This window comes from Haemaphysalis longicornis, unplaced genomic scaffold (genome assembly GCF_048455015.1).
Source record: "Haemaphysalis longicornis isolate Haplotype H1 unplaced genomic scaffold, Haemaphysalis longicornis Haplotype H1 scaffold_4, whole genome shotgun sequence".
Taxonomy (NCBI): Eukaryota; Metazoa; Arthropoda; class Arachnida; order Ixodida; family Ixodidae; genus Haemaphysalis; species Haemaphysalis longicornis.
The window spans coordinates 38,569,801-38,589,391 of record NW_027526361.1 but is presented as its reverse complement, the minus strand read 5'-3'; the positions used below and the strand labels follow the sequence as shown (position 1 = coordinate 38,589,391).

Here is a 19,591-nt window from a genome sequence, read left to right as displayed (position 1 = left end):
TAAGCAGTTTCTCCCCAAGCCGTCGGTGGAAATTCAGCCGCTATAGGAGTGCCCCTCCTCTCGGTTGAGAAGTGTCCCCGAGGAGCGGAAATCGGCGGAACCGTGCCGCCACTGCTTTGTTTTTTCGTTGATGCTGTTGCGATCACGGACACCTTTTTCGACCCACGCCTTCTCTCTCACTTTAACTCTGCGCTAGCTTCCCTTGCGATCCATTGCGGAACCACGCTCAATGGGCTCTCCGGGCCCTCTTTACCAGCACTCATGTGCCACTTTGCAACACTGAATCTCTTTCCCCCTTTATTTTTCTTCTTATTTCTTAGGCTGTTCGCGTTAGTTTTTCGTGCGCTGCATTCCTCAATTCTACTTTTCTAAGGGGGAGCACGCCCTTTGTTTTCGTTTCCTCGAAAAGGCCGATAAGTTTCAATGAAGTTTCGATCCGTCTGGGTGGAGGAGCAGTGCGTATGTATGGGGAAGCTCGGTCTGCGCCACCCTATGTATAAATGTGCGTTCACTCCTTATCACAAAAAAAGCGGGTGTTCAATAGCCTTCATCAAAAAGTGAAAACTTTCACACAGCAACGCGTATCAAGCATAGATAAAAATAGCGAAGCTCGTTTGAAATTTTCTATCAACTTGGGACTTGGTAGGCAAGCAATTTTTCCGACGCTGAAATTTGGGACGATGCTTCAGGTTTCAGCCGTATTTCGACAGCGAATCGACAGACGCGTGTAAATCTTTCAGACGCGTTTTTCTTTAACTGCTTCATAATTGTACACATTTGCAATTGCCGTCAGGACAGAAAATTTGGTCCTGCATTGCAACCACTAAGATCTAATGCGTTTCCCGCAGGACTCCTCCATGCTGAAGCCAAACGGTGCAGCTTTTGGGGGCACGCTATCCGCGCGAGGTGTTTTTATTTTCCATGCGGTGCAAAAACCAGCAGTTGTAAGTAATTTAACACTAGCGGGTGTGCCATGTTTTATTTTCGTTTTTTTTTTGCAATCTAAATATTTTGTATAAAATATTTGGGTTGTGCTATGCTTTTACTTTGAGACGGTTCTTAGGGGTGTGTCCCAGCATACAGTACGATAGAGTGGAGAGAAGGCGGTCGTATATACAGCCGGATTCTGGCTTACGTGGCCTTATATTCTGGTGTTTTGAAAGTGTATTGGAACTATCGCCTTTATCTTCGCGGAACAGTTTCAGAGAGTGCACGGGATGAATACTTATCTCGATATTGATGAATTCGTGTCCGTCGAGCTGAAGAATAGCGTAAATGACACCAACCTCAACGTGCGTTCATTAAAAGTTACGTTGTGGCTAAACTAGCTAAAAATAACCAAGTGGCGCTTCCGACGCTCGAGCGCTGCGCAGCCACTTTGGATTTCAACTATGAATTTCGTGGAGGCTGTAAGCGAAAATATTTAGATAGTAAGAGGCAAACATACAAGGGAATTACAATAGCTTCGAAAAGCTGCGCGCTGATTTACTTTTCGACGTCAGCGAGCGTCTTATACATTATGAGCGCTCCTTGACTGACCACCGAGGACGAGCGGTGTTTGAGGAAAATATTCAACAATATTACGTCCTCGAGGGGCCAGAAAAAAAACCTTCCTTTTATAGCACGTACAGAATTGAAAGGCATTTTGCAACGGTATAAATTACTGGGAGATGTCCCCAAAGTGAAGAATAAATGTTAAGCAGAACAAACGAATACAGTGCGTGGGAAGCACACTGAGGAGAGAGAGAGAGAGAGAGAGAGAGAGAGAGAGAGAGAGAGAGAGAGAGAGAGAGAGAGAGAGAGAGAGAGAGAGAGAGAGAGAGAGAGAGAGAGAGAGAGAGAGAGAGAGAGAGAGAGAGAGAGAGAGAGAGGAGCCAGTAGAAGTGCTGTGGAGGCATGGACAATGGACATGGCTGTGCCACGTACGCCGCAGCACGTCGAACATTAGACAAACAGCGCCACCGCGCGACGCAGGCCATCGCGGCGATCCTGCGCACTTGGACGCCATTCCTGAAGCGCTGGGCGTAGTTGACGGCGAAGTAATTGAGAAAAGCAGTCTACAGCTCGGCCTCGGAGCTCGGCGCACTTGCTCGGCGCGGAGCTCCTCGCCTGGGTCTCGGCGAGCCCTCCTCCGTTTTTCCGCAGACAAATCGGATTCAGAAGCGCTCAAGTGAGCCCAACCGTGCCGGCATAAGCGCAGGGGAATTCCGGCGGCCGCCGCATTTTAAGGCAAACACAAGCGGTCCGGTCTCGCCGCGAGCGCCCGCCGCTGTGAGTGGGGCTGTACGGTGCACCGGAGCAAAATGAAAGGTCGCTGCTGCGGAACATTAAAGACGGAAAGAAAAAAATGGCGGCGAGAAGATAAAGTAAAGCAGCGATCGATGCGCGAATCAACGAAGTAGTCAGCCTAAACTCTACAAACCTTTATGCGGGAGGCCAGAAATAAAAAACGACATGTTGAAAATACGGCTTTTTTGTGCGGCAGCTAGCTACTTGTGACGATTTATGGCTTTGATGGTGATATATCCGATTTTCCGCACGGCTTAGAATCACTGGGAAACGCAACTGTCAGTGCGGGAAAATGAAATACGTACTCTTGTACAGTTACAAAGCTTATTGAGAACATCGTACCTTGCGTTTTCGCACACTACAGTTACCTTTTTTGTCCCTGTATATGCCGTGAGAAATTAATGTTATAATTGGACAACTGACAAAAACACGAATATCGTAAGCTATAGACGCAAGAAACGTCTATTTGCGTATTTTGGTAGGGTAGTACTTCGGATGACGTCATTGTTTGGGAATGCTACGACAGCTGCGACAACTGTCTCGGCCTGGCGCGAGGAATAAAGAAGGCGGGGCCGCTTGAGATTGTCTGCCACGCGCGCAAGCCTATTCAATTCAAGCATAAGCCTTCATGTAACTCTTACCACGACAAGATCGATGATATATTGGCGGTAGTTTCAAATAAGTATGGCCGTGCCCTAGTATAAAGAAATAACGAGTGCGAAACGTACTGCCTGTCATGAGGCATTCAGTGTTATGTACAGTAGTACTTTGCTATGTACAGCTTTGTACAGTAGCCTGTAATGAGATAAACCGTACTCAAGCACAGCATGCCTGTTGTCAAAAATAACCTTTCGGCCTTTAAACGCTGCTTCATTTTGTGTTCGGGAGCCCATTACAGAACGATGAATCCGTCTGAAAAGACAATTTGTAAAGTTGATCGATGCGCAACGCGTGTACTATGCGAGGAAAACGCTGATGGCATGCGTTACTTGAAAAAGTAGCGTGCGTTATTGCAAGAGATGTCGAGTGGGCTTCCGTCTGCGGAAAATACTCAAGAGATGTGGTCGGTCTGTATAATGGCGAGAAAAGGGAAATTAAAAAGCAGCAGGATTCAAATTATCGGTGACTTTTTAGTTCACCCAACATTTATTGCGGGTTTTATGTCATGAAGAAGGGCTGAACCACAAGATATTCAGAAAAGAACCAAAATCACTTGAGATGGAGAGTAAAAAAAATACGGTATAAAAATAAGCTCATGTCGACATACAAGTTAATAGGTGGCTTTAACCCTCGCGGCAATTGTCGTCATAGCTGGTTCCGGTCGGTTTCAGTTCGAGGAATCTCAAGACGTCAGTTTCCGAAAAAAAAAAAGTTTATGGATTCGGTGACCTCATTACATTTTAAAAGGAAAGGTAGAAAACAGTATAAAGAACGTATTACCTAGACAGGACATATTGCATTGCGTGGAACTGGGAATGATAGAACAAGCGTAGAGGCTTGTGTCTTGTCTTCATGGCTGAGAGAGCCATGAAGACAAGACACAAGTTTGGTTCATTCAAACGATTGCCTCTTTAGAATCATAGTGACACAACTTTTAACATAATCTTCGCTCAAATAAGATTTATAATTAGGGAAAGAATGACCATACGACCCACTCGCTCATTTCCCGCAACAGAACCTCTGATGTCATGCCAGCTTGCTCTGTGATTGGCGGAGGCCGGCAAAAGCAAACACAAATTAGGCTGAGCTTATAAGCTTGCAGAACAAGCTATTTGTGCTTAAATTTAGGGCACATTTTTTTCAAAGCAATAAGAATGGTGGGACAAACAGTGGAAGTTACGAAAGCACATGTGCACATAGAAGTACGGATGCGTACTGCTCTTGGCACTGCGCGCACTATGCTTGGTTTAGCTGCAGAGCACTGTTGGGCATTGGGGTTGTCTCACCCGACACTGGCCGATTGACGCAAGCAACTGTGTCTTACGTGACCATATTTGTCGAGAGAGCCCTATGTTTCACGAAACGATTATTTTCTCCCAGAAAATACAGTCAAAAACAAACCAAAGGCAGAAAACGGCTTGCCGCGGTGTGGTGGCGCCATCTAGGCTCACTAACGTAAACAACCGCGCGAACGCCGCCACTCTAGCCTGGCCGCGCGCAATCGGCTGCAGAGCGGTCGGTTCCTGTGATGTCATTGCAGACCATAAAAACACACGATTTAGAGGGAAAATCCAATTTTTAACTTAAAATCATTAATTTCTCAGTGAATAAATCGTCGTTTGCACCCGGACAAGCGCTGGGGGCACTATAAAACACGAAATGTTTCGAATAAAACAAACTTGTATTGTGTCTTCATGGCTCCTTAAAGAGGTAAGTAGGTGAAAGGGGGCAACAACAAAGACAACCAGAAGAGCTGTAGAGTTACACCAACCAGTCTGAATATGTGGGCAGTCAGATGTAAACTGCTATATTTAACTAACTTCCGCAAATATATAACCAGCCGACGTTTATACTTCGGACATGCACAAAGCTTTTAATCGACCAAATTTCTGCGTCTTGGTCGACGACGTGTGGGTGTTCGGTTGAGCGAAGAGCCCATATTCAGAAGTCTTCCACTCTTACGGACTCTTCTTTTTTCTAAGGACGCACTGTGGAGCAAAACGTTCGCTTATACATCAGTGCCGATAATGTTTGGTTTCTTTTCAGGGTGTCTTTTCGTTTCAGCACTGACCGAAAGTTTCCGGCCATTTTTTTTTGCCTTCTCATTGGTCTGGACTACGCATTCGATCGCAATGGACGGTTATTGAGGTGTGTTGTTTCGAAGCGTGCCGCAGCTGTATTTAAGGTAGCATTCGTTTTCCGTTTGCGGCGTTGGAATTTATACGTTTGCATAGCGTTTATGATATTCAGGAACCCATCCATCAAGCCAGTAACCCAAAATCTGACGTGCTGCCTAAAGCCGAATTTAAGTGACGTTTTCTCATTCAGCGGGCTATTGGTCTGCTGTATAGGCTAAACAAGCGTGAAGTGTGCATGATTAGGGAACCGCTTTTGACAATACTATGCAGTACATAAATCTCATTTCAAAATTTATTCAATTTATTTTATTTTCGCCGTTTACAGCCACCAACAACTGGTTACGGAGATCGTCGCAAACACCATATCGTACATGAAGGCCGCCTCCTCCGCTTAAGTCTCAATTTACTGAAGCCACACGTGTTCTTCCCCGGCAATTTGTCCGTTTCAAACAACGCTACGTAGAAACGAAGGCAATATGGCAGCGTACTAACGAGTTGCCGTTAGTCTCTAAGCGGTCAAAAAACAGGGAGCTGCTCCCGCCGAAAGGGCACCGAGGCATTCAAAAGACTCGTCCGGAACAAGCACGCAGGGGGTCTGCGGTGGCCACGGCGGAGTGCGTCTGGCAGGCCTGCTCCTTTCACTCCGCTCTCGTGTACTTCAAGTCCCCTCGGGCCTCGTCTTTAGTGGCAATTTAATTTGCGCGGGAAGTTGAAGGCCGCCGCCGCGTAATTACCTCCTCTGTGCTCTGACGCTTCCCGGCCAAAGGAGTGAGTGCTCCTCCCGCTTTGTGCTACGCCGGTCACCCGCCTCCTCCCCCGTGTGGTTCCAGTCGTCTTGTGCCGCCACTTTCGAAGAGGTCAACCGTGGACGCGGGCAGACAGACGTCTGTCTACTCGAGGCACAACCACTTCCTAACGAAACGGGGTGCCGCCGGTGGGAAACGAGGGCTTTACGGACCGACGCCTCCTCTCCGGGCAACAAAGTAGACAGGCAGGCGCCAAATGCTTCCGCCCCGATGAACGCTGATTAGAGCTATAAGCAAATCTCGGCCAAATGCTGTTTAGCCGTCTTTTGCAGCCGACATTTTTCTCGAGTAGTCCAGATTTTCGACGCTCTCAGCCTGAGGGCTAGAAGCGCAAGGCGATTTTCATGGCGATGCTTTCAATAAGCCAGGCCTGCTTCTTGTTTCTTCGCGGTCAAGTGGAGGCGGACGTTGAGCTTTCTTTGCTTCTTCCAAATTTTACGAGGGCCTCTATATCAGGTAAATGGCTTCTTTGCCCTCCCCCCACCCCCTTCTCCCTGCTTTTGTTACAATTTTGACGGGGTACGGCCCACAGCTTACTTCGCTTGCTCCTATCTTGGTTTGCACTTTCGGAAACGTTGACACTGTGCATTTGCACTCGTTTTACCAGTAAATATGATGACACCTTTTACCCAATAGCAGCGATTTAAGCCATGGAATGGCGCTTCAATTTTCTGCCTCAAGTTTGTAGCGTGCTCGTTGCATTTGCGCTGAAAACGCATAACAGCAGCCTCAGTTATACCTGGATCCTCTAGAACAATGAGATAACTGTGTTACTTCGATTATAACGCTGTTTCGTCTTCAAAACAAACTGATACTAGTTACACTGCAGTGAAAACAGTTTTTCGCGTATTCAAATGTTGATGACGGTTATCTGGAAATTCATGCTGGCGTTAACAACTGTTTCACAGGTGGTACCATCCCTTGTAATGACCCAGGTACGATACTGTCGCATAGAAAAGAACATATCGGTGCTTCCGGAGGTCGAAGCCCCACGTTAAAGTTACACTTGGCCCCGAGTATCATTTTAATCTCTCTGTCAATTACCTCGAACACAATTTCTTAGCTTGTATGATGTGTCTATCCCGGTACGCATTTATTACTCTGAAGCCTTGTCATTACTTTCTAGTCCAGCACTGCGGAAATTAAAAAAAAAAAATACACAGAGAAGAGCGAACTTTAAGCTGATCGAATTAACTCCCCCCCCCCTTTTTTTTTTTTTCATTTACAATACTGCTGCGAATTAGAATAAGCTCCAACTTATATTGTAAACCAGCGCAGAAAACGACGGTTTGCTGTACGATGCTTTCCAACATAACCTGCCTTCAATGTTACAAGAATGTAGGCCACTACGCATTGTGAGTGCTAAAAACAATAAACAATATAGTACCGTTATAACAATACCAATACATGATTTAACAAACCGCAAAACTTTGGAGCAGTTCCGCTGCAAAACAGCGAAAGACACGATCACACAAAACTGTAAGCAAGAAATCAGCGTCGGTTTTCGACCATACAAACGAATTCAACTTACTATGCCATTTGTAAAAAGTAACTAGAACAGTTAAAAAGAAATTAGTGCACTTTATGATAAAATTTACACAAAAAATTCACTAAAAGCCGCTAAAGATTGTCATGAAATTAAGATGCATTGCGCGTTTTTTATTGTCTTATTTTTATTACTATAAAGTTTTTAAGCCTTATCAGGTTTTATTATTGTTGAGGTAGCATCGCAGCGACCACTCAAAACTGTCTATCCAGGCACCGAGCGGGTGAGCTCGACTAGGGGGGCGTAGCATCTTGGCGGTTAAACAGTTATATCTGTCTCATGAACAACAATATCAATCTTCGCGTTGCCGAATCAGAGCGCCCAACGAAAGAAACTTACTTGCTATTTGGAGCCCTGTGATAAACCACACACACGGCTGAATCAAGACCGGAATCCTGAGTTGACGAACACCCGGCCAAACTACACCACTCAAGGAAACATTCAAAATTGCTTTGTAGAAAACTGCTGGTTTCTTTTATAGCGCTGATAATCAGGTATTGATCGCTTCAGAAAAGGGAAGGAAACAGCGGCTTCCGGGTCTACCACGAGGTCTCATTACAGCGTCCTATCTTTAACATCTCCGGTGTCCCCGTCGTTAGCTATACAATGCGTTTACACCCTCCAAACTGATCCAGGCGGGCCTACTTTACTGCTAATTAGTAAACACACGTAGATCCGGCTGTGAAAAACATTCCCGTTCTCCTCCCCTCTCCTCTCATTGGTGTAAAAAAGGCGATTTACAAAACAAGCCAGAACTGTGAGCTTCCCCGCCTCTCCCCTGGACTAACAAAACAGGGACAAGGGACGAGCCACTAGGCGTACACGAAGCGGGTGAGAGGAGGCAAGGGGGTGAGAAGGCTGTTCTTTCAGAGCCGCCTACTCGGAGCCCCGACTACTGCGTCTCTTAGGAGGAAACAAGTGTTTCCACGACCTTCCTTCTTCGGGGCGTTACCAGGCGATACAGAGACAGGTCGTGGAAAAGGGGAAGATACCTTTGTTTACGCATTCGATCTCGCGCTGTAAAGGCCGAGATGGACGACGCTAGGTCTCGGGACTGTGTGCTGAGCGCGGCTGCTAGTCGGGATACGGCGTGGGAAGGACGCCAGATGCGAGCCTGCCGACCTCCCTCCCAACTCTCCTCTAGTTCGCGGGCCAGGGGAAAGAAAAAGAACAAAAAAAGGAAAGTTGTACGCCTTAGCGGTTCCGAGGAAACCACGCACGGTGCGAGGAGCCCCTTTGCCGCGCACCGTAAACGCGGGCCGAGGGCGCGGTCGACCGGTGCTGCTACTGCTCGACGACAGCGAAAAAGAACGTGCGCGAAGGGGCGCCTGTCGAAGGAGAGGAATACGCACGGGCGGGCAGTACAATGCCGGCACGCTCCGCTCGTAACGACGGATAATCCCAATTCTGTAGTTGCCCGTAAGGCGGTAATTCTTCTCTGTGAAGAAAAGAACGCTGCAGTACACAGTGTGGCTAACTCTTCACGCTTGTGTCTTGGTTCGTTTGGCTAAAACTAGGACGAGGTGGCGCAGTAATGAATTATAGCAAACATTGAATAAGCAGCAGTATGACACTGCACTTCAGTGTAATATGGCAGTACACGGCACTTTGCTTTTGTTTAGAAAAAGCCCCGCCCGCGATAAACAAAGTGGCGGCGCCCTCCACACCAACAACCTGGCGAAGGAGCACGGCAAGGGTGCTTCACTGCTGTGCACGCGTTTCCGCAGTGAAAGCACCACTAGAGGTTTGAAAAACAATAAAGTAAGCTTTTATCAGAGCGTGAACGTGCACGTGCGCGCGCACACACACACGCCCCCCCCCCCACCTCAAACACACACGCACACGCACACACACACACAAAAGATGTTTATTACGCCAAAGCAAGCCCGCTGTGCGTAAACAAAGAGACAGGATCAGGGTGACAAGAGGCCGTGTGCTTGTCTCCGAGAAGCGGTATTTTCTTTCCTTCCGAAGCAGGCGCCAACTAACCTAGTCCTGCGTGATACAAAGCTGCTCTCTTCGTGCTTCTCCGAAAAAGGGACACACTTCAAAATAAAAACAGGAGTTCAGCCTGCGCCGAGAAAATTTCCGAGAGCGGAAGGAAAGCCGGGGTGCGAGCACTGTCGGCTTCAAGAAATTTGTGTTGCATACTTCGAAGTCTGTGTGCTTCAAGCCTTGCAGTTTGTTACATACACACGGAGTACCGCACATCCGCAGAGGTGAATTAGAGAATGCTGCGTATCAATCAATCAATCAATCAATCAATCAATCAATCAATCAATCAATCAATCAATCAATCAATCAATCAATCAATCAATCAATCAATCAATCAATCAATCAATCAATCAATCAATCAATCAATCAATCAATCAATCAATCAATAATCAATCAATCAATCAATCAATCAATCAATCAATCAGCCAAGAAATCTTTGCGCGTACTCGGAAGCCCAGTCCAGTGTTACGGAGCAGCACGTACACGAAGTGGCGAATTGGTCAAAGGTTTATAAAACGGCTAATAAACTCAATCATTTCAATCAGAAAACAAGTTCAGTAAATCAATGAGGCAATAAGTTCAGCCACAAATACTCTCAGCTAAGATGCGATTTGCAGGGGAAGGGGGGGGGGGTGTCGTCGCAAATACGTCCGTCTGCAAGCACTAAAAGGGCACACTGCAACAAATATGCATGCTTGTCTGAAGCCTCCGAAACTCCGCAAGCCTGTGCGCGTGCTCTGAAACTAGAGCGAACGAACTCGGGAAAACGGACGACCATGCAGCGGAGAACCAAGCGGACTCGTCATGCCACCCCGCGCCGTGCCTCCGCAGTTGGAAAGCGTGGCTCCCCGCGTGGGTGCACGACCTGCGCGATCAGCAACGGCGCGAGAGAAGAAGCGCGGCAACAATTCTGGGAAAGGGCAAGATGCGAGGGATTGAAGCCGCAGAACAAGCCTACGCAGTTGCGAAAAAAATTCACGCGTCTCCACGAAGTGAATCATGACGAGTGGGCGCAGCACTGGGGATCGTTCTTACCGTAAATCACCCGTGACTGTGCTCGCTGCTGCTAAAACGATTTCCAGTCCAATACAATTCAATTTAACCCAATCCAATCAAATTCAATTCAATCCAACCCAATCCAATGCTCCTCGCGCATGCGCAGCACGGCTCTCCGGGATCTCTCTCTCTCTCTCTCTCTCTCTCTCTCTCTCTCTCTCTCTCTCTCTCTCTCTCTCTCTCTCTCTCTCTCTCTCTCTCTCTCTCTCCCTCTCTCTCTCTCTCTCTCTCTCTCTCTCTCTCTCACCTTTTGTGAACATTTTTTGTTCTTGTTAACCTTTTGTGAACCTTTTGTTCACACATGTTTCGATTTAAACGGTGCTGTGCCATGAGCATGGACGCCGGACGCCGGACAAGCCTCGGCGTTAAGGTGCTTCGCCCGTAAAAGTGCGAAACAAGCCCAGTGTCGCTGTGAAGCGTCGTTCTACAACAGTGTGTATAACAACACTAAAGGGATTCAAACGAAATATTTTTTGGTGAGTCTGATTCCCCACATTAAAGAGAACCAGCCCTCTTACAGTTGCTTTGAATTATGTGAAGTATGCGACAACAATAACAGAAGGAAAAAACGGGGAGCTGGCTCACTCCGTGATTATAAGGGTCGCGTTTTTTGACCGCCGTGACGTTTGTTACGTCAAGTTTATGCGCGTTACCTGATGCGAAATATGCTTCATCTAAATACTCCAATACCCGACTTCGCACTCGATCACTCTTCTTGCTTTCCTCACTTTTGCATCTTCATACGCTCTCCTGCCTTTACTTCCGTCTATTTTCCTTTCCTAACGTACTCTTATATCCCGCATGGATGACACGGAAGAAAAAAAAAATCACTTCTTTTATCAGCACTATGCTGTCAGCATCGTGCAGATAAATAGAGATATATATCTTGCCCAAAAACATTATTGCCCCTAAACGGGTAATGTTTAGCTTTTTTTTGTAAATTTTGAACGCGCTGTGCCACAAGGCGGATATTTCTTAAAAGTTTCATAAGTGTAATCTATATATCCAATTTTACTATGTCTCAGAATTGTCACGCTACAGTAGTTCATTACAATGCAATTCCTTGTTGTTATATACCATAATAAGCATACTTCCAGTGACAAAAAAATATGTGGAGAAACTTACCAGGTGGTGAAACGGCGCCAGAGCAGCCGGAAGTGCGGCCTGAAAGCGTAATAAACATGTTACTTCCATTTTGAAAGAGTAGAAAAATGAGCAAATTTTAATTCACCTTCCCTTCGTGTCTAGCGGCCCTGAAAATTCAACCTCTGGGCTACGGGCTTTAAGATGAGGCTATGAATGCGGGGGCTGGTACATCTTGTATTATTCAATGTCACGGGCGACGATGCACACATCATTTAAGGGCAGCCTTATGACACATTATCAGAAAACAGAAATACTATCCTCAACGGCAACCTGAAGGCAGGCCGCCCATGCATTATCTGCGAGTCGCACTTTATTATTCGCGAAATACGCACGTTCTGAGCCGAGCGTTTCCTCTAAGCCGCTTATAACGGCCTAATTTTTTATACAGGAGGCCCGCAATAAGGAGCCATACACATTTGAGAGCAGCCCAGTCAGATCAGTCTCGAGGCATGCATTAAATGTTAAGTACGACGACACAACTTTCTGATGTCACGAAGGTCTTTAAAACGCGAAGAATAAATTCGGAGCAGGCGAAGAAAAAAAAAAACAGATTTATGGCAAACCACAGAACAAGTTATTTTAAAAAATATTCACGCATCTCTACGAGGTGAATCATGACGAGTGGGCGAAGCACTGGGGATCATTCTTACCGTAAATCACCCGTGGCATTACCCACTCGCGCATGTAAATGAACGCGTGTACAGTTTATGCAATTCCAATCCAATCCAATTCGATACAATTCAATTTAATCCAATCCAATCCAAACCCAATTCAATTCAATCGAATGCTCCTCGCGCATGCGCAACACTGTGCACACGGACGCCAAGGGACAAGCCACGGACGAAGCGAAGTCCTACGGTGTTTCGTCCCTAAAAATGAATTACAAGAACAGCTAGGGCACAAGAAGCGACAAAAGCTAAGGCAGTCACCCGCAGAGGAGAAACGGGGGTCTTTTCTGGGCGGCCATTTTAACCACGAAAACCAGCGCCATCGCCACAGTGTCAGCGAGCGTTCTTGATATGACGCCATTCGTCAAGCCGGCGCCTTATCGCCTTATGGCTGCGAGCCGCGCGAAAGCGCGGACAGTTTAAATTGTCAGTGCGGCAGTAAAGATGTTGTGTTGCTGGGCTCGACACCATCCCCCGGTGGCAGAAACATGGCCTTCTTGGAAGACGCCCGAGGGGACGTATCTCGGCGTCGTGGTAGGCAGGCGCGGCTACCCTGCTTCACCCGCGGTTTTTAAACACCTCGATGCCGCTCAAGCTATCTCTTTTTTGTGCGCAGTGGAGCTTTTCACCTGATACGCGCTTCTCGCGAAGAGAAAGATTAAAAAAAAAAAAAGAACGACCATGGAAACTCAGAGGGGGGCGGAGAGAGAAGTAACGGGTTTGATTTATGTGTCCGGAGCCGCGAAGAGCGGCAAAATGAATTGTACTCCGCCGAGTGTGTCATAATGTTCGTGGGTCGCTCGAAAACGTGACGGTAGAGAGATTTAAGCCGGGTCGCCGCGGCGAATTGATCAATGTCGAGCTCGCAATTGAAGCGAAGTTAAATCGATGCAAAACGAATATATTTCCGCGCCCCCTCGACGTTCCTGCTTGCCGTATCATCTTTGGGCGGGATTTTGTCTGGCGGTTCGGCCACAGCCAGCCGCTGGGTAATTTTTTTCTCTCTTGTCCGTTCATGACTTCGCAAGCTAAACATTTGTTCATCGCGCGCTCGCATTTGCTGCGACTACACCGACTATTCCTAACGCGTGTTCTACAAGAACAGGGCATTACTCTGTGAAAGCAATTGCTACAGGAACTGTTTCTTTTTTTCTATTTCCTGCGTTCACACTTCCTCACCTTGGCTAGGCTTCTACCTTTAAGTTCTTCTCGATTGCTGAGACTAAAATATTCCGTAAAAACAGAGATTTTAGCGTAGGTTGAGAGGACCTAGCTAGCATTACAAAGCGATTAGTCAACTGTAACGTTTGATTATAGGCACGTTGCTAAGGGCACAAAAATGTTTTGTTTTTAATACACTTTTTAGTATTTTAGAAGACGGCCCCAGTGTATCTACATAGCCAAATACATATAGGCCATTCAGTGCATGGTCAAATACTATATACCGCCTGCGCATAGGGGAAAGAGGGGGAGAGGGTCGAAAGAATTATGCTATTGTCGCAAGCATTGTATTACGCTTACAGCGCTTCTACGCCGGCTCTCACCACGATAATGAACCATTTTCGACTGCCTTTGAAGATAAAAAAAAACTGAAAAATCAAAGGTTGCGAAGGGTACGACCGCTGCCCATAGCAAGATTTTTCTGTTGTGCCATTTTTATTGTTTGGTTTTTGTTTTGTTCTATTGTGTTATGTCCTACGTTTAGCTGTATTTTTTTACTAACGCCCTCCATGTCCTCCTCCGAAATGAAACCCCGTGTACGCAACTGGTGTATACAGAAACTGTGGCACCTTGGCGCCACAAAATGGGACAGTTCTATGACACCAAGCGCTTGCCCACGACGCTATGCTCGTAGTTTTAGGGCATGTAAATTTCCCTTCCTGTTTAAAGAACTGCCCAAGGACGGCACGACGTCCATGTTAAGGCGACGACTATACAAGCACGAAAGGAAAAAGGTTTGTCCTTGTAAGAGAAAGCCTGACCTCACGCGCTCGCTCACAAAGCGAAGAGCGGGACGTACAGACGGGCTGTGTGTAAAGCGGCGAAAGCAGATTAAAGACCCCTCGCCCAGCTTCAGGTCTAACGAGGCTTGTTAAACCTGAAAACTGAGCGCTTGTTTCCCAGCCATCACGCGCCCCTTTCTGAATCTCCATGGAAGCAACAAAATGCTTCCAGCGTCACAGCGTTAACGACGTGCGAAACGGGGCCGGCGCGGTGGCGAACGGATTTCGAAATCTAATCAGAGGCGCGGCAGACGACAGCTCTTCTACCAGAGCAAAAGCAGCGGCAGCAAGTGAGGACGAGAGCACTCCGAGCGAGTTCACTGTGCACAGCGGAATTAGCAAACGCCCGACACTCAATCTGCGGACGCGGAAGAAGCGGAAACCGAAACCGCCCTGGTTTACCAAAACAACGAATTCGTTAGTGGACGCTTTATCTCACCTGTTTCGGGGTATACTTGTTTACCTAAACAGCCTACCTGTTTTTACTAACTGTACATAGGGGATCTAGTGTTGTGTAGTGGCCCAAAATATATATATATATATATATATATATATATATATATATATATATATATATATATATATATATATATATATATATATATATATATATATATATATATATATATATATATATATATATATATATATATATAGGGAGGAGCAATAAAACTTGGAAGATGGTAGAGAACACAAGAAAAGAAAACTTCGAACTTGGTAGCCAAAAATGATTGTTGCTAACGTTTCTGCAAGATACTTGCCTTCATCAGGGCTTTGACGAAGGCACGCCTTTTCTTTTATATATATAATATATATATTTCATTAAAGATATTAACTGCTTTACACGCAACATAAGGTGCTGTAATTTCGTCTGGACTCAGTGAAACCTCTATCAATACCAGACCCGGGCTCTTCATGATAGTAAAGCAATAGATTTAATCTAAGAACAACCCAATTCGTCATAGTTCTTAAAAGTAGGAACTTATCAAGTTCATGAGTGAGCGACAATGATCCGCTATAGACTGCAAAAAGACCAGGGAGCAATGTTTTTTTGGTAGACAACAACGGAAGAGTTTCTCTAGTGGGGCAACGATTGCACTGATGGTGGGGGCACGCAGATGGAACCGGGTGACCAGTTCATCTATCGACTTGCGTTTCGCGCCGTGCGACAAGGGTCGCACCATTCCACTATCTACTTCCTCGTGACCAGCGCGAGCGTATCGTTTCCGCTCCTCCAAATCTATTTTCTTGCCTTCGGTTGCTTCGTACCCCTAAGACACAAACGGGGCCAACGTGAAGTAGGGGCAAAAACAGACGTCCGCCGTAGTTGCCAGCAGAAGAGAGAGTCCCGCCAAGTGAGGCAAAGCGCAGACAGGAGGAGTTCAATACAGCCCCGCGCACTCTGCATGCCGGGGTGGTTGCGGCCACAAAGAGTCCGTATCGAACGAATCCCCTGAATGGCCGCGCAGTCGACGAAGGAGAGGCGAGAGAAAAAGAAAATCCCGCTAGACGAAATACGGGAAAGCGTACAAGAAGCCGAAGGAACGGGACCGAATAACCAAGATGATAAAGGAAGCGAATACGCGTAGGCCGGACAGAAGAGGGAGCAGCGGCGAAAGCGTGGCCCACTCTGCCCGTAACGGTCCATCTAATGCACTCCATGTCCCCAAACTTTTTCCTAATGCATCCGCCGGCCGGCTGTGCCGTTCTTTCGGTCCAGTCTGTGCCGGACTGCGGGCCGAGAGAGCGCGACGGTGGAGCCTACGACGTACAAACCGTCAGCATCACCCAGTATAGCAGCGCGGGCACTCGCGAGCCGGGGCCCTCTCTTTTTGTACGACCAGGATACGCCCCTCCTCTCGGCACACTTTTTTGTACCCCAAGAAGTGCGCGCATGCACTGAAAAGGAAAAGACGGTACCAAGGAGAAGCGGGCAAAAGATTTGTACAGGTGAAATGGCCCGGAAAACGAGCAACTGTTGTATACGCGCGCTTGTGCTGTTGCCCCATGGCGCCTATTCAGCGCCATTAGCTTACCGACCTACATTTCGTTTCTCTTTTTTTTTGCGCTTTCATCTTCCTGTTTCCTGATTCGCATTTGTTGGAATCAATTCGATGTTTAGGTATTCCTGGATGTCCCAGTGGCTATTCAGGTCAGGTTACACGGTATATGCGGGGGGGCTGAGTGCTTGAATTTGCATAGGTGAATGCGCTAGCGATAAATATCCTGCTTCCAATCGGCCCTCCTTCTCTTTTCGATAGAATTCTTGCTGACACTTATATAACACGTGCAAGTAAAATGAAGGAAAGCTGTGCTGGGTATGTGACAGGCACGAAGTCACGCCGCTTCAAATTTTATTGCTGGGCCAGGTAGTGGATTCGCTTGATTGTGCTTCTACCGCTGAGCTGCTTTCAGGCTTCTACAAAGAAGCTGATTGCAACGTTGGGGCCCCTAAACATAAGGACATGTGTCTTTATAAGTTTACATATATGTTAAATTCTCGCTATGAAATGCAGGATCGTTCCGAGGTTCTCCACTCATTAGACTTTCAATTTTGTTAGGGCTGCTATAACGAAGCTCAAAATAAAGACTAGCCTCTCGGCCCTTCTGGGTATGTGGATATTTAGAAGCAGTGTACCATTTGATGTATATGATGTATTCAACGTTATCCAAGAGAGCGCGACTAACAATAAAGGTCGATATTCTAGTTCTTTGAGGAATCGTTTCCTAAGGAGCATAAATCATTTGAGAGAAAAAAAAAGCAGTTTTTGTTCCACCGCGCTGGTTCCCGCGGATTTCGTGCTGAAGAACGCGAGACGAAGTAAATCGATGATTAAAGTTCATCTCTTTAGCCGAGACGACGCCAACTGCTCCGATTTAAAAGATACTCTAAATTCAGCGAAGCGGCGGCAATAGCACGGTCGGGAAGCCAGCTCGGCGAGCTTTTTTTTGAATACGGGGCCTTTCAAGCGCTTGACGTCTTTCAGCGGTCCGGAATGAATGCCACCGGTGCATGTTAATGAGCTTGCGACGAATGATCCGTAGAAGTGAGGCTGCGACGAATTGCGTTCAACGGTCCTGAATTCATGATGTATTCGACAAAAGCCCTGGGATTCCGCCGAAGGAACAAACGTCCTGTAATCTTAGGAAATAACAGCGTTTGCTGGAATGTGCGCCCGTGTGTCGTTGAATTATTGGGCGCGCGAGAACATTGGCTTTTGTTTGCGAAAGCAGTCAGACCAATTTGACAGGAAGCAACATTGAGATTTAGTCAACGCCCTGCCGCGAAAAGGGGCGAAAATTCGACGGTACGTCTATTTTTGTTTGTTTGTTTATTTTCGTTCTGTTGATCTGATTTGAGCACTTAGAACAAGTTGCTCTTAAAAAGTAAATATTTAATATTTTCATATCTATAGAGCGAAGCCTAGATTCTCTTACAGAAGCCGCTAGAAAGCATCACCGACAAGAAATGAAGTTAAATCAGGGGGGGGGGTAACAAAAGAGGAGGCGAAAACATCTGTATTTATAACACTAAACCTCTGAAGCGTTCACCGACGACACAAAAGCGACTAATCCACGTGTAGCATATAAAGGAACAAACATCGTTAAGGCGTCGTCCATACCGGAGGAATAAAATGAAGAAAAAACGAAAAAAAAAAAAAACGACGCATCCAGGCACGAGCACAGCCACTCCAGAGCGTTGACGCAATAGTGGTTCGTCGCGCCCTAACCTAGGGCCGAGTACGTTTCAACTGCAGGCGGCCCATCCACGCCTGCAAACGTATACGGTGGGTGGGTTCTTTTCCACCTGGAGTCGTTCTCCGCACTATATACGGCCGTATCCCCATGTGGCCTCGTTCTCCACCAGAGGTGCTGAGAACGCTAAACGAGCTGCCGAAGGAAGCCGTCTTGCAGGGGAGAACCGTCGCGCGATTTTCACAGATGCACGAACAGCCGCCATGACTTCCCTCCCTGCATGCTGCTTTGTCACTCGTTGCTCGAGCTCTATTTATCGCCTCGCGTGCGCTCGTCTCGCTTCCTTTTGGTTGCCGTGCGGACGCCAGAACAGCCCCAACGAGAAAAAAAAAAAAAAGGCGGGGGGGGGACAAGCAATGAAAATGTTGCCCACGGAGAATCTAAAGCAGAACTAGCGGACATGAATGCACGAACTTGTAAACCAAAAGGTGCACCCTAGCCACGCTCCGTTTAGGAGACTTGGGACTTACCAAGCTCCACCTTTCTTTTTCTTAGCTCTATTTCCAAGAGAAGAGAGAGAAGAGGGGCGCTTCGATTTTCGTCGCCAACAACGGGTGCTGATTTCATTTGTGAGTTGCCCTATCCGAAAAAGGCGCGGAAGGCGAACCGGAAAACCCCTTCTCCCGGTGCTCTTTTCCGCGTGGCAGTCAGCAGGCAATCAGGATGCGACTGTTCGCAGACCCTTGTCCGCCCCTCCGTCACCGAGGAGGGTGGCTTTCCACAGCGACACCGAAAGCAGCGCAGGAAGCGTGCTTGTCATGTGGTAGGTACCCCCGTATATCGGCAGAGAAAAATTTCAAGGGGCAAATAAAACTTGTCCCGCAAGCGCCGCGAAAAATCTTTTCGGGACGCGCTTGGAATGTGGTGCGAATGATCTATTGTCGCGCTCGTCGCGGCTGGCGTAGAGAAAGCGACCGTGTATTGGTTACGTGCGCACGAAGTGCTTGATTGGAGTTATAAGCCGCTCGCAGTGCGCGTTGCTGTATTGGGCTGCCGCGGCCATACTCAGCGCTTTAGGGCATCGACGTTTAGAGCGATGGCTGTCGAAGATCGCAACTGCTGAACAGCTGAGACGGGAATCCACTCTAGGTCGAGAATTCGCGTACTCGTCTGCGTGTTGAGTTTGCGGGAAAGTAGAGGGGCACACCAACGTTCCCCCATTGCTGAAGAAGTACGGGCTTTAACCACTTCGATCTGTTGTGAAGCTCTTACCACGCGCTAAACTACTGGCAGCTCTTCATGTCTCACCTTGCAGGAAACCTCAGAAATTGCTTTCCGTTATATACTGCAGAGTGAGACGTTAGCCATTACTTTTCGGTAGCGAAAGATTCAGACAAATACGCGAAAGGACGCAGGCGCAGCCTTGACTTGCGCATACAAGGTGCTGCCATATTAGGTGATGGGGCTCGTTGCATTCTCCCGAGCTGGGGAGATGCTCCCCACGTTGGGGGAGGACGAGCAGCTGATCGATGGGGTCGGTGTGGTTCCTTTCGGGAAAGCACTAATACGTCATATCTCCCCTCCGCAC

The 19,591-nt window shown here is 47.3% G+C and overlaps 1 protein-coding gene across 2 annotated transcripts in view; it reads right to left on the bottom strand.

Annotated features, from left to right (window-relative positions):
- Positions 1-19,591, bottom strand: part of LOC144178522 (irregular chiasm C-roughest protein-like) — a 413,379-nt gene that overhangs the window by 144,630 nt on the left and 249,158 nt on the right. For both annotated transcript variants that reach the window (XM_077706443.1, XM_077706440.1), the window contains exon 4: positions 11,616-11,654. The gene's annotated coding sequence lies outside the window, so the exon portion shown is untranslated. The remainder of the gene's footprint in view (positions 1-11,615; positions 11,655-19,591) is intronic.